Below are 23354 nucleotides of genomic sequence, written 5' to 3'. Positions count from 1 at the left end.
ATAGACACCACCACCATCACCGCCAGCAAAACTGCAGGACTTCCAATCACTGGTTTGTTTTTACACCAACACATTCCTCCTTCTGTCAGTCTCAGACTGGCAACAGAATTCAGGTGCTCTGAGAAGTCAAGTCCAAGGGGGAAGGAGGCTACCTCCGTCTGGAGAACTCACCTAAAAGCCAACTAGGCGACCCTCCGCGGGCGCGCGTACACACACACACACACACACTCTCGGAACTTCTTTGCCTGTTATGACAGTATCCTAGCTGGAAAGCAACTCTTTTCCTCCCCATTTGAGAGATCTACTACAAAGTCCTTTTTGTTTTTAAAGGTAGTTTTATCTCCTTTTTCTAAAGAAAAAAAAAATCCTCATAAGGTCATTTCACAATGTTTTTCAAATATTTGACTTTCGCAAATAGAGTTTCACCCACCGAGGGGTGGCGCTGCCACACCACCACCTCCGAATCTCTAAGTTTTTCACAATAAAGTGGGTTGTGAGTGTGGCTACCGGGCAGGGGAGAGAGGGAAGGAAGGATTTTGACATCTAGTCCTGGCTACCCTTTTACTCAACCAATAACTGGAACTCTTCAGGGCTCAGCAAACGACAGCTTAAGAGTTTTGAGTCCCATTCCTGTCCACCAAACCCAGAATAAATTGGAGAGTCTTTTCAAGAAAGCATGGGGTAAAATCCTTCAGAACAGCACAGACGAAAAGGCCAATTGGAGAATTCCCTCTTCTGGCTTCCTTCTCCTTCAAGCTGCCCCGTTTACCAACAGCTTCTGGCCTTATTGTCACTATCAACAGACCCTTAAAACCAGCCAGCGCTTGGGCCTGCAGTATTGGAGAGTCTTCCAAATAGGATATTGGAAACTTCTATTTATAAGTGGGGGGAGGGGGAAATATTTCCCATCTACAGGTTTCTATTTCAGCCTGAGGACTCAACTGCAGCCATTTAGCAAGGGAATGCCCATCTTCTGGCACACTCTTTCCATTTCCTCCGCCCCTCTGAGACAATATCCTTTCTCCTTAAAAAGAAAAAAAAGGTATATATTTTAAAGCAAGAATGTGATTTCACCTCATTCCTTTGAGCTCATGTTTGCTACCTCCAGGAATAGCGTGTGGACTAGGGCCAGATGAACTTCAACTTGGGCTGCAGATTTACGAGGTTCTGTTCCAGTGCCAAAGGCTCTTGGTAGTAAATAGTGAGCAAAATAGATACCTGTCTTCTGACAGATCTTGCCGCCCCCCCTCTTATTTTTTAAAGTTATTTATTAAAACCACACACACCTTGCAAAGAAAAAGGGAACCTGACAGTCTCTGTAGAGGAAGCCGGTGGCATCGCTCAGAGCCACAAACTGTATTTCTAAACAGCCCTTTCCCTGGTTCCCTCTGTCCTGCCCCACTTTTTTTTTTTTTTTGGCAGAAAAAAAAATGCATGTATTGACACTTAGAAAAAGTAAAGAGTGACAAGATTTTCCTCCTGGAAACTATAACCTGAATGGAAAAAAAAAATCCATTAAAAAATTAAATTCGTTTCCTGTAGCTGGTGGTGGTGGTGATGGGGATGTCCAGCTTTCTGTGATCATCAGTGAGGGACCCAGTAACAGCTCTGGACTTTCGGTATCCTGTTTGGGGTTTTTCTCCCTGTTCAGCAGTCTGGACCCTCACCACCAAGTCTTAACCATTGCAAAAAAGGGCACCCTATAGAAAGATCTTTTTCTTTCTTTCTTTCTTTCTTTCTTTCTTTCTTTCTTTCTTTCTTTCTTCCTTTCTTTTTTAAAATCTATTGGGTTGTGTTTTTGTTTTCCATGGGAGAGTTTTAAAACTCATTATTGTAACACTAGTTCATTTTTCGCCAGAGTTCCAATAACACAGCATCATAAAGGCAACGCAATCCACAGTTCTCAAGACACTGACCACGGTCACTACATCCCGCAGCGGGGTGGCCCCTAGCTCCCGCTGCCCAAGAGCCCAGCCGATTTCCGAGGCTCCAACTCCCCACCCGCTCCCGCCCCGGGCCGCCGCCGCCGCCGCCTTCCCCCATTCCTGCTCCCTCCAGGAGAGCCACAGGTTGCAAATCCAACCAACCTCGCAATCGGTTTTTGCAAAATCACTCACAAAGATCTCCCTTTCGCGCCCGCGCCCCCTTCTCCCGCGCCAGGCCCCCCACCCAGGGCCACAGAGTGCCCTTCTCTCCTCCCGGGTCTTGCACGTAGGAACGCGGGCTGGGACTGTTTGTTTTTCCCCTCGCCCAGTGCAAGGACCTCGAGAATCTGAAGCCTGATGTCGGCTACTCTCCGGTTGGCAGTTGTCTTTTTACAAAGCTCGCACGATGGGAAAAAATAAGACAAAATTTAGGAGAGGCGGGGAACAGCCATTGGGAGCTAACACCGAGTCACGCAGCGCCCAAAACACAAACACCGCGACCGCCAGAAATCCCGCCACCTTCCCGCTCGTCTGGGCCGTCCGGTGAAGGTTCCCGCAGTCCCCGCACGCTAAACGGCACCGCAGGTGCAAACGCGCACCCCTTTGCCACCCACCCCCCAAATCCCTGTCCCGCCACCAGCCGCTCTCCTCGGGACGGGGAGAGGGAGTGAGCGGGGTTCCTGACTCCCTCGACTGCAACATGAAAGAATAATTTTCAAAGTATTCAACATCCCCGCCCCCAGGCAAGCTAAACCTCCCCCAAAACACAGGGTAAGGGGACACCAAAACACTCGGATCTCGTTAGGAAGATCGCGGCTCTAAAAGGAAATAGTAGAAACGATACTTCAACTGGGTTTATGGGGAGGTGGGGGGAGAGAAAAACAAAACCCGAGGAGTTCGCTTGCATTTTTCCTCCCAAATCTCGGCTCGGAGGCAGAGAATCTAGAGGAGCGAGGCCGATGGAAGGGAGCCAGCGGGGCGAGCGAGCGGGCAGCCTCCCTCCCCGTCTCCCGGAGTCACCCAGAAGGACGGGAGCGGAGAAGGAAGGAGAGGCGAGGGAGAGGAGGAGGGAGGGAGGGAAGGAGAGGCAGGAGCGAGGGAGCGAGGAAGGCAGTTTGCAAGCGAGAAAAGAGGGAAAAAACACAGCCGCCCGAATCCAGCGAGATCACAAGCCGTACGCAAGCAGCAGCAGAAAGAGCGAGAGCGCGAGCGCGCGTCCTCTCCGTCGTCTGGGGCCAGACAGCCCCCAGACTTGCCCGGAGCACCCCCCCAAAACACTGTCTCGTCCTCTCGGCTCCGGCCGCCCCCTAATTCCCCTCCTTCCTCTCCTCCACCTCCTTTTCCAAAACCAAAACAACACCAGGGAGGGTGGCAAAAGCCTCCCTAAACCGGCCGATTCACTCAAAGACAACAAGAATAAAATAATAAATATATAAAAATCTATATCCTAGAGTGGGAGAGACGTGGGACTAATCTTCGGCATTTATTTTAACACCTGACAGCTAGAATAAATAAATATATACATTTATATCAATAGATACACATAGGAAACTTGGAGCCAAAGCATTTGGCAAGAGCGGAAAAAAAAAGAATTAAAAGGTAAAATAATGATCATGAGCAGCGGCGGCGGCAGCGGCACCAGCGGCACCAGCGGCGGCGGCGGCAGCAGCAGCAGCGGCAGCAGCAACAGCAATAATCACCTGGTGTCCGGCCTTTCCTAGAAACTTCTTGCATCACCACTTCTAAGAACCCCAGTTCTAAGAATCAACAGAGCTCAATTCTCGGAATTTGAGCTGCGGACTTTACCACTGCTACGTGGCAGGGGAGGACTCGGTGTCAGCTCTCCGGGACTTTTGCCTCTCCTGGCCCATGGAAAGCCCTCAAAGCCACAGTATTTTTCCAGTTCCAGGAAGATTTCGAATTCTTCAGCGTCTGGACGTCTCAGATTTGGGGGTTCCTGTTGGAGGCTGGAGGGGCCAGACGGCGTCCCTCCCTCCCCGGACCCTGCGCGTTGGTACAGCCTGCTCCGCCAGCGTCACGTGGGCGCCCCCTCTGTGACGTCGGCGTCTTCGCTGTAGCAAAGCTCGGCCTCTGGAATTCTGAGAACTAATTTGCTATTCGGTGACATAAGAGGGGGAGTGCGCTTTGCTTTCCCGGGGTCTGGGGCTAATTCCTCGTCTCTTACCCTTAAACTCGGCTCCTCGAGCTGAATACACAAAAGGGAGCGAGAGGTTCGACCCGTTGGAAAAAGTCTGTTCTGTATAGTAGCTTTAGAGGCGAGTAAGAGAAAAAAACAATAAACACCACAGCTCTTTCCAGCTAGAATATTAGGCACCACGAGAAAAATATTTGCCAAGCAGTTTTCGGTGGGTTCATTTGCTTTATTTTATTTGGGTCGGATTTTTTTTGGTTTTGTTTTGTTTTGTTTCCTTGCTGATGTGGTGGCTTGGGATTTTTTGGTTGTTGTATTTTGACGATTTTCGGATTTTTTTGCTTCTGATTTTTGCCTTTTTCAAGTTTGTGGTGTTACGTAAATAGTAGGATCCCGCATCGGTTGGATTTTGGTGTGTGTGTGTGTGTGTGTGTGTGTGTGTGATTTTTTTCCCCCATCTAATCTCTCATGCGTTTTAAAGATGTGTTATTTTAATATTGATACTATTGAAAGCAGCTTAAATATTTGATCGCATGTAACAACCCAACCCCCACTTTTTGGGGGGCGGGCGCGGGGCGGGGGTGGGGGGGAGGCTGCAATTTTCTTCTTTCCCTTGGACTTTTACTGAGAGGAGGCACTCCAGCGCTTGAGGGACATGTTCAAAGGATTTGTTTTGGTTTGGTTTGTTTCTTTCCAGGACAGCAAGTGGTGGGTTTACTCTTTCTGTTATTGTTGACTGTTAGGAAATGTCTTGTTGAAAGGAACGTGTGTGTATTTGGGTATGTGTATGCATGTGTCCTACAAAATTATGTGAACCAAATACAGGTTTGTGTTTTCCTTTTTCTTAAGGTCTTGATCCCCCGCAATCCCCCCCCCCACCCCCGCCCCGGCTCGTTTCAAGGTCGTTGTAAAAAATCTCTTCTGTCTGTGTTTAAGAGATCAGCCAGAGGGAATTCTAAAGGCCTGCGGTGCCAGTATCACAGATACTGCGTGTATTTAGAACAGACTGTGCTACAACTACAGCGCTCTGCACGCAGCACAGTCTTAGCTTTCCAGCCTAGTTGGGAGGAGGAGGAGAAGGGGGAAATCTTTCTTTCTTTCTTTCTTTCTTTTTTCCTTTCTTTTTAAAGGCAAATGCAGTGCAGAATCATTTCACTGTGGGCCTTGGTTTGTTTATTCAGAACTGCCAGTTTCCCTATTTAAATGTTGGTTGGGGTTTTTTCCCCTCCTACTCATCCCCGAATGAGGGAGACTCTTGTTTCTTTTATGTCTCTCTCTTAAAAGAAGGGTGTGAGGGGAAAATAATATTTCAGATTCCTCAAGAATTAACCCAAAATGTTTGGACCAGAAGCAGCTTTCAAAGGTCAGGCTGTTCTGAGCCTTGGCTAGGAGAGTCCTTCAGGCGACTCATTAAATTACAGATGAGTTCTTAAAGGTTCCGCAAAATTTCTGCACATGTTAATTTCCAAAAAAGATATGTCCCAAAATAATCTACCTCTCCCAACCTCAAATGTGAGTTTATAATGGAGCAGTGAGCAGAGCTCTGAAAGATTGTGGGCTGTTTCCTGGGATATTTGGGTTCCTTTTCCCAGGAAAAGTCCACGGGAAGTTCAGATCTATTGCTGAAAATGCTGTTGTCAATGCACCCCCACCCCACCACCACCTTTAAAAGGCTGTGTTGGGAATTTTAGAACCAGGAGAGGTCCAAAGGGGTTGATTATTTTCCACAAGGTCTGAGGCTTAGGACCTATGCGTAAGTATCTGTTTCTATGAAATCTGAATATTTTAATACTTATTGACAGATGGATTACTGCAGCCTCTGCAGAAGAGCCTGTCTTGTAAAGGATTTTTGAAAAATATACATAGGCCTAATCCTGTCACTGTTGTTGAAATGAACATTTTACCCCCAAAGACTGTCAAGTGCAGATTCATTCTGCCAGAAGGCGGACTATCTGCTTTTTTATTGTCTCCTTCCCCTTCCTTTTCAGAGTTTTAAATGAATTCCACTGGATTCAAAATGATACCCCGATTTTGCTGAAGTGATTTTCTCTGTGCATTTATGTGTGTTATATTTTTTCTATCTTTACGAGCAGCAAGAGTTTCAGGGTTTCTCGGGTGTATCTGTATGGTTTGGAATGTGAGATGTACGCCTCTGCCCTATTACTGATCCTATGATGGACATTACTTGTATGATTTTTCATGGCTTTTCTAATCAAAGTTGCCATCCTGTGTCACTGGTCCCCTGCCAGCGCCCCTGACCAACCTTAAACCTTAAACACCGTTTGTCCCTCCTGTGTTCTCTTTGCCACTCCAATCTTAGCCCCATGGGGGCGCTGCAGAGCAGAGGGAAATCTGCTCCCACTGGCTATAGAACCAGCCAAAATGGGGGCTGGGAAGGAATTCACCCTTCTTGTACCTCAGCCCTTTTTAATTCTTTGCAGGGAGCCCTTACAGGGAAAACTTACCAGGCCTGGTTTATAGATAGTTAACCCCACCACAAGGGACCTCGAACCTTTTCAGCACATTATTTCTGGGACCAAGTGCCAGAGTCCCACATTTCTACGACTGTTTTGTTTTTCTGTTTGTTTGTTTTGGTTTGTTTTTGGCTTTGTTTTTTTGCCAAATCAGTGTTTACACTGAAAGAAATTGATCGGAAGGACACCATTAAAAGAAAAAAAAATACTGAAAATATTCTAAAGATAGAGACTATGTTCGGATAGCTCCCTTTCTCTCTACTGAGTGAACAATGAGGAAAATTGTGCACCCACTCCTCAATCTCTTTTCAATTCCTGGGAGCGTAACTGTCAGATTTTATACCAGTTGAATTTCTTCCAGAATGGCCTTCTTTCCCTCATTCTTGATCTCTCCCCATCAGTAGCCAGTTGGCATCACTGTGTGGGCTCCCTCACTCCAGCAGTGCTATGTTATATAGGATTAAAGAAAGAATGTATTCAAATTCTTTTAAATCATCTTTAAGAAGCTCTAAGGAGAGATTCCATGTCTGGGGTCTTATGAGTGATTCCTGTTGCCTTGGAGGGACTAGGTATCCATCAGTCTTATCATTTAATTGTTCCTGGCTATTAATACTCAGAAGACCAGGTCAGGCCCTTTGCCCAGGGGATGGGCATAGTAATAGGTTCCTAAACACAACTGCTACGTAAATATAAGGTTTGTTACAAATCAAATAGCCTGGTCCTAATATTACATTTAACTAAGGAACAGATTTTGCATCCAGTTCCCCACAATCCAGTCATAGCTGAAAAGAAAGCTATCCTTGGAATAAACACCTTCTTGTCCTCTTTTTAAGGAGGCTCCAAACAGGAAGTTGATTTCACCTGTCAGGAACTTCTGACACCTTGGTAGGTCTCTAAGGTTTCACATCTCAGAATTAGAGATTTTAGAACTGGAGGGAACGTTGCAGATCAATCACTCACCTCCCCCCAGGTTTCACTCTTTGAAGAGGGGAGGTGGCCCTCACCAGAGGCATGCGTGACGCCAGGACAGAACTGAAAATGGGTATTCCTTTGAGGGGCCTGCATCATTTCAGGAGAATGAGGGTGATCTGCCTACCTGGCTTTGGAGGAGAGTATCCTGTTTTCTGGCAGAATTGAGGAAAGCAAGACTGCTTTGGGCTCCTTATAATGTGTAAATTGTTTCTCAGAACGAAATCCAAGTCCTGACGATACTGCATTTTGATGGGCATTGGGTTTGGTTACGTTTGTCTCTGGCGCTGTGCTATTCTGCGTGACTTCTGGTGGGTGTGGGAGACACTGTCCAGCTGATGCATAAAATTTTACCTATTCCTTTTCTTTCAAATTCTTCATTTAGACCTATTGTAAACGAGCTCCGCGTATTCTTGGAGAAAGAAAGGAGTTTTCTTGGTATATTTTAGAGAAATTGAGCAGAAAGTTTTGAGACATTAAAAAAAAAAAACCCAGAAGATGATTTCCAGCTACTACCTTCTGAAAAAGAAGTGTCAACGTTTAATTTTGATCCATATGCTGCCTGCTTTCAGCCTGTTTTATTCTGAGATTTTTTTTTTCTTTAGAAACCTTTTCAGCCTAGCTCAGAGTCCCCCCCCCCCACTCCCAACAATACTGATTTTCCACACTTTTCTCACTTATTTAAAATGGAAATAAATATCGGGCGCTTAAAATAGAGAAGTGATGGGGGGGGCGGGGCACCTAATCATTTGTTTATTGCACTGGATTGCACTGGATCACTGTTTTGAATAGCAGGGTTTTCACTTCCTATGAAACTTTAGCATGAAGGAAAGCAGCAGCTGGAGCAGGAAGGGATGAAGAGAGGAAAGCACTTGAGTGTTTGTAAACTCTGGGTAGCTGGCCCACCCTGCCTGCGGCCGAGCTGTCTTTACTACCTAAGGCCAGAAGTGGAAAAACTTGATTTGTGTGTTGTGCCTGCGTTTTTTTTTTTTTTTCTCCTTCTTCTCCACACCACCCTCTGTACACCTGGCTATGCAGAAGCCTATCTGAAGCCGGGCTTGATGGCAGGCAGAGCTGGAGAGCGGAAGAATGTGCGGAGGGAGGGAGTGCTTTCGGTACTTTTCCATTCACATCTCCACAGTGGCTTTTCTTGTTTATTTCAACCTCCACCCGCAGAAACCTTTCAGCTGCCTGAAATTCGAGTCATTAAACTGTTCCCTGAGGTCAGACTACAGATGCTTGGTGCATGTTTTCTACATGTCCATGACTGTGTAACATATGTACATACAGACACACACACAAAAACACGTTACTTCCTCAGGGGCATGGTGCGAGGTAGGAAGAAAAAAACAACAACAACCTGGATTCGTTGCCAAAAAACCCTGGGTTTCTAATTACAGTGCTGCCCGGAACTCTGTTCTAGAACCTGGAGCAAAACCACTTGTCAGGACTAAGTTTCCTCAACCGTGTGAAGAAATAACCCGGGTGATTTGCATGGTATCTATCTGTTCTAAATTCTATACCTTTATATCCAGATACATATTTACATGACTTTAAGATGGGGGAACGGAAAAGGAGCTATATCTATGTGTGTACCTGGCGTGGGGGAAGGGGTTAAAATTTAAACTTCTAAGTAAAGAAGGCAGTCCTAGAACCCTCCCCTCTATCAATTTTTAACCAATTGTAGACCAAAGTCTGGGGTTATGCTGAGTGGGTTCAAAAACCAATTGAAGATTTTTAAAGTTGAGTTGGAGGAGACAGGTTCTGAGACCTTGTACCTTTGATCTCCAGCATTCATAATCAGCTGTGACAATTCTCAAGTGTATTTTCAGTACTGTAGTTCTTTTTTTTTTTCCTTCTGTTTGTTTTTGGAAACTGTCCCAGTCAATGATAGGAAGGAGATGACACTTGTAAACTGGGCAGTCTTTAAGCCACTGGGCCCCATGTGGATGTGAAAAATATGTCATAACATTCACACACACACACACACACACACACACACACACACACACCCCACACAAGAAGGAAGGAAAAAAAAAACCTAGAGAGAGATTCCTGGTAAGAAACTTAGAGGTAGCTCAGCTATCACTGCCTTAAAGGTAATTATTTGAAGTGAGAGGAAATAACAGATGAGGAGTTTGCCCTTACAAAAAAAAAAAAAAAAAAAAAAAAAGCCTTGATCTTCCAGAACAAACTTGAAGGCAATAAAAGACATACTTTCACTCAGTATTTCCTATACTTTTTTGATCTCCATTCTTTAAAAAGAAAGGTCTAAAGTTTCTCAGGCCTGATTGTCTAGACGAAATAGGGTCTTTAACAGACTTCAGCATCCTCAGGAAGTGATAAAGCAGCTCCTACTTATTAGCAGTGAGCTCCCCATTACCACCATTTCTCCTTTGGCTTAGACTTTCTGCAATATTATTGCCCATGGATGAGCAGACATGGAGCCCATTAGAGTCTCTCAATGTCAAACTACTGGGTTACAATATGCTAGAACTGAAAGGGTCCTTAGCAACAAATTAATCCAATGCTACCGGTGTTACATAAATGGAAACTGAGGCCCAGACAGAAGGCATTTTCCACATACACTGAATGGCTGACAGAACCAGATCTTGAACCTTGATGCCCTGGTTCTAAATCCACTGTTGTTGTTTTTTCCATAGCTTATCATGGAAAGCGAATATAGGGTGGGCAGCCCTGCAAAAGAGCCATTTGCTGTGGCCTTACTTTGAGAGAACGCTGAAGATTTGGACATTTGATGTGCTCTCCACGGAGGTTCTGTTCAGTCTTAGGGGCACACTGACAGGATGGAAAGAAGACTGTCCTGCGCAAGTTTTGTGTGCAGGTCTCACTGCAGGACGCAGGATAGGAGCCTCATAATCTCCCACAGTGCCGTGACTTCATATTGTTACTAAGTCTAGAATTGTCTTAAGGATAGTGCAGTTGTATCGTGATTGTATGCATGTTGGTATTTACAGTATCAAATGTTAAATATATTTGGCCTAGAAGCAATGATGCCACAGTAGCCATGATCACCCCTAGTGCTCAGATTGTACCATAAAATAAAGATTCACTAAAAGAAGAAGAAGAAGGGGAACGAGAAGGAGGGAAATCAAGATAAACAAAAAGCCTCTACATTGATGGGGGATATTTCAGAGCCACTGGAGCTACTGAAGTGCTCCCAGTGGCCAAAGCTGGAAAATTTGAGCAACAAGGTAGAGTCATATTAGATTATAACCCGAAGTATAAAATAAGTACCCAAAGTTCACACAGATATAAATAAATTATGGGGAAAATTAATAAATGGAAGAGAAGAGCCCAACTTCCCTGGCAGAATTCCAAATAATTTATGTAGATACTCTATCCTCAAGGAGGGAGAATATAATTCCTTTCTCCTTAAGTATAAGCTGGGCATAGTGACTTCCTTCCAAAGAATGTGGTATGGGAAGGGGTTGGGGGAGGTGATTTTACATGGAGAAACCAGACAAACACTACATCAGCCAGGACATCAAGGTCAGCATCAACAATGATAAACCATGTTGACTGTATGAACCTTTGACAGAAGGTGGGAAAATGGTTCTTTACCTCTGTGGTCTCGCTCCCATTTCCCAGTCTATTTATGAGGAAAACATCAGACACATTCCAGTAGAAGGGCATCCTACAAAATGCTTGACCAGTACTCCTCAAAACCATCAAGGTTATCAAAAACAAAGTCTGACAAGTTGCCACAGCCAGGAGAAGCCTAAGGAGACATGATAAGTTCATGTCAACACGTATTTAACAGAAAAAGAGAGAAGGTAAATCTAAACAAATCTGAGCACATGATGGATGTTAGTTAATAATATTGTGTGAATATTGTTTCCTCCATTGTTACAAGTGTACCATACTAAGATGAAATGTTAATAATGGGTGAAATTGGGTACAGGGTTGTTCTCCATATTATATTCTCAATTTTTCTGTTAAAAAACACAAATTTTATATATATATATATATATATATATATACACACACACACACACACACACATATATATATATATATATATATATATATATATATATATATATACACCATCTCTCTATCTCATTTTCCCATACAAGGATCCTCCAAAAGGTGACCCAGGCTTCTCTTGAAATCTGAAGAGATCCTGCCTTTCACTCAACAATGCCCCCAAAATAGAGTCCAGAAAATCAGAAAACCTGCATTTATTCTTTTAGTTTCCTAAGTTGAAAGCAATTTAGCTAATTTCTATATGCCATCATTTAGATAGAGAATGGTTAGGAGAACACTAAGGAGGCACCAAAGGGCCTAATGTCATCATAGCAGTAGATGATTCAAGCCACCTCATCAAGCTGCTGATTCAACATTTCTCTGAGGAGATTCTCTGTGGAAACAAGGCCCAGAAAAATCTTTGCCATCAGTCCATATGGGACATACAGATCTTGAGGCTTCATAATTGAGGTTGGGGGCGTGCCGAGAGCTTCCTAGAATGTCTGCTATTTCATTGTACAACTCTGATGGAACCGTGGGTCTCATCAGAGTTGTAACTCTGGGTGTCTAGAGACAAATAGCTTACTGGACCCCATGACTCTGTGAATTTGTCTTCATCGTCTGGATTTGACACTATAATCTAAACTCTCCTCAGCCTTCAACCTATTAGTTCTACAGTTGAGAAAGATCCAGAGAGGGGAATGGTTTGCAAAGACCACCCCCCAAAATTAGCGGTAGAGTTGCTTCCCATCAACCCAGGCCACCCTGAATCACTTACTTTGCTGCAGTATCCACTTTGGTAAACCAAAAGCCTCTATTACTTTGATGTGTATTCAGGAAGGCCTCATTAATTTCTAACCAATTGTCAGTTACCAACGATGTCTAGTTCCCATGCTGTACTTGAATCTTAAGTGTCTCTTCCTTTTTTCTGTCTTTTCCCACATCTATCAACGTCTCTGCCAAGTGCTTGTAAAATCTTTGAACCAATACTTATGTTCACTATGGAGGCTGACATTTAAATAATTGACTCCTGTCATACTACATTTTGGTGAGCATGACTCTTTCAGTGATCTATTTGGTCACATGTCTCAAGAATCACAAACACAGTCATGCCCTTTGAGTCAGTACTTCTACTTCTAGGAACCTATCTTTGAGGTGCATACAATGTACAGGAAAAAACTCAACATATAGGGCAAAAAAATCTTTGAATGAATATATGTGTCTAAGTGTTATAGCTAACAACAAAAAAAGTGAGGTTCCATCATCACTGGGTTGAAGGAAAAGGTGTTGGATGGAGAATGCTCAAGTATAATATGACTAATTTAAAAAAAAATAAAATTGAAAAACACCTATGGTAACAGGTAAAGCGAAAAGAAGTTTTATATACATATATGGTAGATTAACAACTATGTTTAAAAATACTCTTCATAAAAAGTAGACTAGATATAGGGGCGCCTGGGTGGCTCAGTCGGTTGGGCGTCCAACTTCGGCTCAGGTCATGATCTCGCGGTCCGTGAGTTCGAGCCCCGCATCGGGCTCTGGGCTGACAGCTCAGAGCCTGGAGCCTGTTTCGGATTCTGTGTCTCCCTCTCTCTCTGACCCTCACCTGCTCATGCTCTGTCTCTATCTGTCTCAAAAATAAATAAATGTTAAAAAAAATTAAAAAAAAATAGACTAGATATAAACAAGAGTATACAATACGCAGAAAACATTTTGGCTGCTTTGGGTAATAGGATTACAGATGCTTTTTTCCTCCCTTGATTTTTTTCTTTATCTTCCAAATTATATAAATGTGTATATATTAGTTTGATATCTGTTTATCTATCTATGTATCTATCTATCTGTCTATAGCTGTCTCACAAGCACAGCTGAAGACACTGAAAAGCCCTAGGTGAAGTCTTTTAAGTGCAGCCAGTCCCCTAATTCACAATTCTGAATGTTTGGCCTAAAATTTATGCTGCCCTCATCTTTAGGACTTTCTAGCAAAAGTGAGAGTGGCCCACTCGCTCTTGGAGAAGACTTTTCATTCTGGGAGACACTCGTTTTCACAATAACAAAACATCACCGTTTCTGAGCACATTGACCCAAATTAGGTAGATCTGTAAATCTTTAATCTACCTCTGCCCCCTTGGTCTTAGTGTGCTTATCTTGTTTGTTGGTGTTTTATAGCATTTGCAAACGTCAAGGGTTTCCTTGTTACTTTGCTGTCTCTGTGAGGCCACCCAGGAGCTTTCCTGGTAGATGGACTGCCTTTGGGATTCTTCTGGAACTAGAAGACATTAATGTTTTGTTTCTTTTTTTTTTTTAACATTCATTTATTTTTGAGACAGAGAGAGAGAGAGCATGAACAGGGGAGGGTCAGAGAAAGAGGGAGACACAGAATCTGAAACAGGCTCCAGGCTCTGAGCTGTCAGCACAGAGCCCGAGGCGGGGCTCGAACCCACGGACAATGAGATCATGACCTGAGCCGAAGTCGGACGCTTAACCGACTGAGTCACCCAGGCGCCCCAATTTTTTGTTTCTTATAACATGTTTGGCTAGTGAATGCTAAGGGAAAAAAAATAAACCTCAATTTTTTTTTTCTTCTGAGAATCACAGGCTGTTAGGAACTTTGGGGAGTATACTATTATTTGAACCACTGGATTTTGAAAAATGGCCTGGGGGTAGACATCAGAATCTAGGCAGCCAGGGTGAGGACCATGGTTCTGATAGGCCCCTCTTCCCTGAAACCACTAATGTAATTCTTCACACTCAGCTCACTCTATTCACTCATTCACGCAGCACACAGCTCAATGAAAGTCTTTTATGAAAGAGATGCCATCATGCTAGATGACGGGAAACAAATATGAATACAATAGGGGACCCTGATCCCAGGTAGCACACAAACTACTGAGGAAACAAAGGCCCAGAAAGGTGCTAAAACTAGCTTTAGGTCAGGCAGAAGAGAGTCCCTGAGTCAGGACTGGGCCCCAAATGTCCTGATTCCGAGCCAAGCAAAACTACATGGCTTCTTCTCAGATGCTGTGTCCTACCTCCCACTCTGACGTCACTCTGAGGCATTGGCACCCTCCTTGGGCAGGTTCAGTCTCCGAATTTTTCATCCAGTCTCGATTAGAACAAGATATAACCCAGCCGTCTCGAGGTACCATCCAGTAATACCCAACATCCAGTGCAGGAAGGTCCCCACGAGTCTCGGCTCTCTTCCCAGCCACGATCACCAGGCTAGCTCAGTCTGCAGGCTGGGGCTTTGCCTGGACCTGGGTTTTGTACCTTCTTGTACCTGACAGGTTCTACCGGGAACAATCAGGTCACCCAGCCTCATGCTCTCCGAGAGCACACAGCCTCCAGTAACATCTGCAGTCTGGATGTCAGAACCTAAGACCATCCCTGGCAGGAACTGCACACCTAATAGAGCTTGATGCCTACTTAACTAAGCCCAAATTCACCTCAACCCTCTGGGCATCCCGGACCTTTGGGTAATAAACTGGCAGATGATATCTCCAGGTGCCAGCCCTGTATCCGGACCAGTTTCCATAGCACCGTAGTCAGCAAGGCCCAGCCTACCTAGCGTTGGGCTTATCTGCCAGCAGTTATAACCATTTCCTCTCTGCGGCCAAGAGGGTGGACTGGAGATAACGATGCGTGCTCAATACCACCAGACAAGATTTCCGAAATCTTAACAATTACTTAGTTCGACAGCTTTCAATGTGTAAACATTAAGTTGCCAAGAACAGCCTCATTCTTTGGAGGCCCTGATGCTAAAATGCCAGCAAAATGCTCAGAAGAAAATGAGACGGAGAAAGATGAATTCTGACATTAATAAAAGCCATCCTTTGGGAAGGCATATTAAGACTTGGTGGCAGCGAGAATGGAGAAACAAGTGGCGAACGGAGTGGCGATCGGAGAAACAAGGCCTTCCCGCTCTTTTCAGTCTTGACTCTTGACAACAGTTTTCTACACCAGACTCCGAGGACCCATGCACTTACCTCCGCCCCACAGCCCTGCCTCAAGTTCTGTCTTTCTTCCATAGGCTAGATGTTTCTCAAGGAGAAGAGTGCTTCATTTTTGTCTTCTTAGACTTGTGCCCAACACATTGCTCACTTAGGAAATGTTGGTGAAATTAAAGTTAGGTAGAACTGAAAGAGAGTTTGATGTGAAATCTGATGATCTGGGTTCCAGTTAAAGTTCCACAACTGACTAACTTCTGTGGGTCTCAGTTTCTTGTTCTCTAAAATGGTAATTTCTGTTAAAAGACTACCTCTCAGTGTTCTCAGGAGAATCAAGGACAGTGCAAGAGAAAGCACTTTGGGTATTATAATATGCAGCTCAAAGTAGTTGTTGAATGCCAGATGAACACACAAACTAATGAGTGAACTATCATAGTTAAGGAAAGCTTCCAGGTTATTCCCTGACAGATTCTGTGACTCAGGTTGTATCTGGGGAACGGTGATGTAGAGTGCCCTGTCTTGACTTTGTAACCATCCTTAAATATATTAATTTCACTTCCTGAAATATTTTAACCTTTTAAATACAGGAAGACATAAATTAACTGCTAAGGATTCATACTGATCCAAAGAGAATAAAAAAGATCATCAGAAAGTCTTTTTGTTCTTGAAATGCAGAATTGGAAATGAACCTTTTCCCAGTAGTGGGAACTGAAATCCGGTGTTAGATCCTCCTTTTTGGTACCTTCTTCCTCTTTCTTCCTCCTCTTTCTACCTTAGCCCCTCCCTAGCCCTCCCCTGCACCCAAAAGGAAAAAAAAAAATCATTTGTTTTGAATTAACTTCAGTCTTAGCAAATGGTATAAACAAAGTCCAAATTTATCAGGGCTGTTTTCTAGGATCAGCAAGGTGGATTTCTACAAATTCTTCCAGGAACTGAGTTGCTGGGTGAGTTACTAAAATGAGGTTGGATAACTTTCTTCCAAAGGCCTGACCTGAGTGACAGGAAAAGCCATGGGCCAGTGCTGTCCTCCTAAGAGAATTCCTGCATTTATCCCTTCTGTCTCTGCAACCAGAGCTGAGTGGACCCCATGAATATTGAGGTAAATATAAAAGGGATTTAGGGCAAGTCGTTCTCGACAGGGAGGAAGAGAGAAAATAGGAGTACGGGTGCTAGAGGGAAGATCTTTAATAACAGGACAAAGCGATAATTCAGCGGAGGAAGCAACAGAGCTTTGTTGACATTAAAAACAACCCAAGAGTCCGTATCCTACTTCCTGCAATCTATCACAGTAGGGACCTAAATGGGACAAAGTACCCAGCAAACTTAGTAGATGGGTGCATAACAGTCTCAACAGGGGCCAGGGACAGCAGGCGGTAGTGGCAAGAGGAAACTTCTAGAATTGGGAGCCTGTCTGCCCATACTTGCCAGGTTTGCCATCACCAAGCCCTTGATCAACAGCTCACTTATTTTTAGATTCCTAGAGGTGGGAAGGAGAGAATACTGGATGTATACGGCAGTAAAAAAAAACTCCAACGTGGGTGAGCTGGGACGATGTCCAAGCTGTGCAAGGGCAGCCACCTCCCCCATATGGTTCCTTTTTTTTTTTCCCTCTCCACCCCTCCTGTTCCCAACACCTCTCACCCAACCACACCTGTGGAAGCCACATTCCTGCACAAAGCTAAATGTGTCCAAGGGGAGCAGAGCGAAGGAACATAACACCAAGATATGTCCCTTCTCAACTCTGAAAACTTGGAAGTGTCAGTAAGAAAATGGAGGAGTGCTGGAAGATTCTAGAGGTCATGAACGAAAAAGTTTGGAGAAACGGCACAGTCGACTGTATTTCATTATTTTATCGCCCACTGGGTTAGACTTTTTTAGTATGGGATACACATATGTTGATATCTTCAGGTTTGACTACTTTGCAGCCACAAAAAGCACCTACTATATGCTAAGCACTGGGCTAGACTTTGCATATACAAAGAACAATTACAGACTTGTCCCTGGAGGAGCCCATTGTCTAGTTGAGGACACAAACATTACACAAGTACACCCACAGAGGAGTATTTATTATAAATTATGTTAACGGAGCTGCAGAAAATAAGTAAGGTACTGTGAAATGGGGGAAGGATGTAATTTACTTAGGATACAGGCCCCTCCATGAAAGTAAGCTTTAAGCTGAGATGTGAAAATGGAGAATGGATTAGCCAGGCCAAGGGTGAGGGGTGAAGTGTGCGGGGCAGAGGGACCAGAGGCCAGACAACCCTGTAAACCCATGGCATGGTCAGAGACCTGAAAGAGGTCGGTGTGGCACAAGCAGAGACTGGTGGTAGATGAATTTGGGGGGAGAATCAGGAGCCAGACGATGGAGGCCTTTGTAGCCTATGGGCAGGAATTTAGAGTTTGTTCTAAGTTTACTGAGAAATCATTTAGGATATTTTAGGCTGGGTGATGACATGATCTGATTTTTGCTTTAAGAAAAGCACCCCAGCTATCACGTGGAAGATAATTAGAAATGGGCAAGAGTAAATTCTGGTAGGAGTCCTGGTGAGAGAAGAAGGGAGCTAGCAGTGCAGGTGGGGAGGTGTGCAAAGATTTGAGGCATACTTTGATGGTAGAATTGACAAGATTGAAAGCAAGATTGGATTGATCGCGAGTGGGTGGTGAAAGAGAGAAGGATATTAAGAATGAATCCCAAGTTTCTGATTTGGGCAATTGGGTAGATGTATTTCCATTTACTGAGTTAGAAACACTTCAAAGTAGAAGTTTGTAGGAGGGGCAGATGCCGGCAGTCAAGAACTTGGCTTTGCGCACGATGTGTCTGAGATGTCTCCGATGTCAAAGTAGACAGTTGACTCTGCAAGACCTGAACCCGAAAGATAGGTCTGGTTTGGAGATATAAATTGGGCTTCAGCAAAATAGACATAGTATTTGAAGCTAGGAGAAAGGATTGGTTTTCCCATCAAGCCAGGCATTAAAAAATAGAATTAAAAAAAAAATAGTAAAGGCAGAATAATCCTTGGAACTAGTCCAGTCCAAACTCATTTCTCAACTGATAGCAAAACTGGGACCTCATGAAGTGAAGCTATTGGTGGAAGGAGAGTTGGTGAGAGATCAGGTCTTCAGGTTGGTTGGTTGTTTTATATACTGTTTTGTCAACATTTGACATAAAAATGGTTGAGGCTAAGAAATCTAGGTCACTCTATAGATGTGGCTCATGGCGCCACCTCCCTTAGCTTAGGGTCTCACCTGCTGCATGTAATCGGCCACACCCTGGTTAGTGATTTGCTCCCCTCTTCCTTTATTCGATGTAGGACCTTCTCTCCTCATGCCCTACTTCTTGAGATAAGGTGTAGCCATCCCAAATGAACATATCTGTGCATTTTAATGTCGAGGCAGTGCAAGCCTCAGAGCAGTGACGGAGGGGCTGAAGGCACGTTCCTGTAACACTCCATCCTTCTCAGCTTACCACCTATGGCCCCTGTAATTATTTGGCAACTGTACTGCCTGTATCTCCTCTGGAATATGAGTAACCTAAAGTCAGGAGCTACTTTTCTTCTCCTCGCTCTCTTGAGCCGGCCCTGGCACCTAGGACAAGCGGCTTACCCATCTGATACATGTTTTCAGTAAGAGGGACTCAATAAATTGAAGCCTTTCATTGGACTCAACATACCTTTAGTTACCTTTCCATCCTTCCAAGTAAAGATATTTACTGAGCACATACTCTGTATCAGGTATGGTGCTAAAGGCTGCCGTTGTGTTCAGTCTTTAAAATGCAGTTACGCAGCGGTTGATATTAGCTATTGTCCAGTATATGTAGGTTCATTCATGTGTATGTATTTGCATTCCTTCCACCCGATTCAGTGAATATTTAATGGGCATCGACCATGTGTACAGAGGTACAAGAGGAAACCTCTGTCACTCAGGGCTCTAGGGCTAGCGCAGGCGAGAGATATCAACGAACACACAAGCGAAGACAATGGCTATCACCGAGCTACAACTGGTATATTTTGGGTGAATATGGGAATATTTCGGGTGATTGCTTCAAGCCAAGAGATCTAGGAAAGTTTCTTGGAGGGGTTGACTTTGAACACAGTAACAGAAGAATGTAAAAGAATGAACGTATTCTTGAAATGAACATCAAATTAATAAGCATAGCTTTGAAATAATTAACAGCTAACATATATATGGTACTTAGTACGTGCTCTTTTAAGTACTTTACACTTGTGAACGTATTTAATCCTTACAACAACCATATGAAATGAGTGGTATTTTCATCCCCACTTTACGGACAGGACGCTGAAGCACAGAAAGGTTAGGTAACTTACTGCAGCTCGAACAGCTCACAAACAACAGAGTTGGGATTTCAACCCCAGCGATTTAAGTCTTTGACCTTAGCCGTATGCTCTGTCTAGAAAGCTGTCTAGTTTGCAAAGAACTTTTTCCGCCATTCCTTAATGTGCTTTTAGTCATGACCCTGTGAAGCCACGATTATTATTCTAATTAGAAAGACGAGTCAATTGGAACCCAGAGTGGGAAGACACCAGCTGGGCTAGTTAGCTGGAGCTTAAGGTTCAAAACCTGGTCATTTAACCTCAGACAAGTGCCTTTTCCCGGGTTGAATTATTAGCAAGTAAATATGTTCATTGCTCCTACTCTGAGCAAGGCCCTGTGCTAGCCTGTTCATATATGTGCTAATTTCATTCCCACAACAGCCCTGAGAGGTAGGTGTTGTTACATTTCAAAAGAGGAAACAGTTCAATGCAGCCTCTACTTGACTTTCTTTTTTTCTTTTTCTTTTTGAGAACACTAGTGATTTCCTATGAGGCATGTTGGTTTTCAGTTTCATGCTTTGCCTACTCTTTGGTCCCTGGGAACCCCTGAGGACAGAGTATTACCTGTGCATTAACACACGCAGCTTCGCTGAGAATGGAAAATCCCAATTAATCTCTTTGCCAAAACCTTCCAGTCACTCCTGCATTTGGCCAACCTTTCTTGCGTGCTGAAAGTCAACATTTAAATATGAAACTCAGCTTTGGTTTCCAAAAATTTAATTGCATTATTAAGAATTGGTTGAAACTGGGCTTTGTGCGTCTAGGAGGGAAAGGCTGGGAACAAGGCTGACCAGACACTCCAGGCTGGTCAGCAATTCGGTGCAATTCCTGACAGGCTCGATGTAATCTGGGACTGGACTGGCCGTCTCCAGCTCGCTGCCTACCCACCGTATAGGGCATAATCTAGCCCCTCTGGGGGGAATATAAATCAGTGGCTAGAGAAAGAGACCGGCTTTACCAGGGATCCATTGACAAGTATGTCAAATGCCAAAGAAAGACACTTAGTTGAAAGCCAGTAAAAATTCATAGCCAGCACCACAGCCTGAGGCAGCAGAGGCTGGATTCCCAGGCATCAGCTTTGTTTGTGCATGTGCTGTCCGAGCACCAGGTATGGAAGTCTCTGTGTTCAGCCCTGTTGCCTCCCGGGGTTTGATGAAGGCTCTTAGGAGGGTCATGATCTCAGCCTTAGAATGGCAGTATTTAAAAGGGACAGCAAAGAAGAGAGGGAAGATGACTGACACTTTCAGTGCAAGAAGAAGGAGAATGGATGGAGTGAAAATTGGGAAATTTCCACTTTCAAGGCTGGGGTTATAATAAAGGGCTTTGTTGTTTTGCTGTTGTCAAACCTTTCCAAAGAGTCTTCTCTGCAAGTGGCTACCGGAGTCCTAGTACGATTTCTCTCCATGCCTCTTGCCTTGGTTTGCTCACTTGTAAAAAGGGAGAGCAACCGTCCCCTCCAGGTATTCTCTTGAGGATTCCATGTAATAAAGCTCAGTGAGTGGCTCATTAATATAAAATGTGTAGAATGTAGGCTGTGTATCATGCACTCTCCTGCTATCCCAGATGTACGGTAAAAAATAGAACTAAACAGTTAATATCGTTTAACAGAACCTTAGAGATCATCTGACCCAACACCTAAGTGGGGTAGAGGCCGGGAAGGGAGAAGGCAGTAAGTGTCTTTGCCCAAGGGTGTCAGGTTCGAGGCTGATGGAGAGTTTGCCGGTGAGGGAAGGAGGGAGTTACTGACAACCGCTGTGAGCTAGCTACTCTGCTGAGCCCCCTAAATGTAATTTTATTTCCTACTGACAGGAGACATGGGCAGGTGCCTTCATCTCCTAAATCAAGAGCCAGAGGTCCTGAATGGAAATAGCCTCCCTGAGATCATAGAGCTAATAAACAGATGAGGGGGATTCAAGTCCTGGTTGAGTTAAATCCAAAGCCCATGCTCTTGACCTGACACCATCTCACCAAGTTTTCTGCTTCTTTGCAAAGACCCGCTTTTCAGGGTTTCCATAGCACCTATCAAGAACAGTGGTGGCTAGAGAAGGGGTTGTTTTTGGTTTTGTTTTTGTTGTTTAAGTAGGTCTATGAATCACAGTGTAAGCCTCCTTTATGCAGCTCGATCTTGCAGTCTACAATGGCTAAGTGCACTGGATGACAATCTGACGTAAAGCTCGAACTCAAGAACCATGAGACCATGACCTGAGTCAAGACCAAGAGTGGACGCTTAACCAACTGAACCACCCAGGTGCCCCTCTGGTACACAAATTTTTAAAGAAAGTATTCTGTCAGCATCCTATACACCGTTATAGGTGGGTTTTTTTTCTTTTTCTTTTTTCTTTTTTTTGCATTACTCCAACGTATCGGCCCAGTATCCATCCACCTGTATACCACCATTGATCCCAATAAATTTACATACATAATTACCAAAAACCATACCCGTTACCACACACGTTATACATACGTATATAGAGAGATACCTGCATATCTTCAGTGAATGTTGATTAAACCCCACTATGTGACAGACAACAAGTGAGTTGCTGCAAAATGTCACCAGTTAGAATCTAGTCTGGGAGAAATCAACCCATGCTTGTATGGTCAATTAATCTACAATAAAGGAGGCAAGAATACACAATGGAGAAGAGTCTCTTCAATAAATGGTGTTGGGAAAACTGAAGAGCTACATGCAAAAGAATGAAAATGGACCGCTTTCTTACACCATAACCAAAATAAACTCAAAAGGAATTAAAGACCTATGTGAGAAGGAGAGCATAAAACTCCTAGAAAAAAAACATAGGCCGTAATCACTTTGACATCCGTTTTTGGCAACATTTTTCAGATGTCTCCTTAAGCAGGGGAACAAAAGCAGAAATAAACTATTGGGATTACAGGAAAACTAAAAAAGCTTTTGGACAGCGAAGGAAATCATCAACAAAATGGAAATACAACCTACTGAATGAGAGAAGGTATTTGCAAATGATATATCTGATATGGGATTAATATCCAAAATATATGAAGAACCTATACAATTCAACAACCCCAGACCCAAAGAATCCAATTAAAAAATGGGCAGAGGATTTGTATAGACATCTTTCCAAAAAAGACATACAGATGGCCACAGGCGCATGAAAAGATGCTCAACACCATTCATATTCAGGGAAATGTAATTCAAAACTACAATGAAATCACATCTGTCAGGACGGCTAGAGTCAAAAAGACAAAACATAATAGGTGTTGGCAAGGATGTGGAGAAAAAAGAACACTCATGCACTGTTGGTGGGAATGAAAAGTGGTGCAGCCATGATGGAAGAAAACAGTACGGAGGTTCCTCAAAACTTAATTCTAAAGATTTATAGATAGATAGATAGATAGATAGATAGATAGATAGATAATGGGATATTACTCAGCCATAAAAAGAATGAAATCTTGCCATTTGCAATAACATGGATGGATCTAGAAGACATAATGCTAAGTGAAATAAGTCAGCGAGAGAAAGACAAATACCATATGATCTCACTCATATTTGGAATTTAAGAAACAAAACAAATAAACAAAGAAAAAAAGAG

General features: G+C 43.7%; 1 protein-coding gene across 2 annotated transcripts in view; it reads right to left on the bottom strand.

Moving 5' to 3' along the window:
• Positions 1-23354, bottom strand: part of BCL6 (BCL6 transcription repressor) — an 88136-nt gene that overhangs the window by 19906 nt on the left and 44876 nt on the right. Inside the window, exon 1 of one of the 2 annotated variants that reach the window (XM_027061206.2) lies at positions 3626-3889. The exons of the other annotated variant lie outside the window; for it this stretch is intronic. The gene's annotated coding sequence lies outside the window, so the exon portion shown is untranslated. Of the gene's footprint in view, positions 1-3625; positions 3890-23354 lie in introns of those variants that run through there. 2 annotated transcript variants of the gene reach the window in all.

Source organism: Acinonyx jubatus, chromosome C2, assembly GCF_027475565.1.
Source record: "Acinonyx jubatus isolate Ajub_Pintada_27869175 chromosome C2, VMU_Ajub_asm_v1.0, whole genome shotgun sequence".
NCBI lineage: Eukaryota > Metazoa > Chordata > Mammalia > Carnivora > Felidae > Acinonyx > Acinonyx jubatus.
This window is presented reverse-complemented; position numbering and strand designations above follow the sequence as displayed.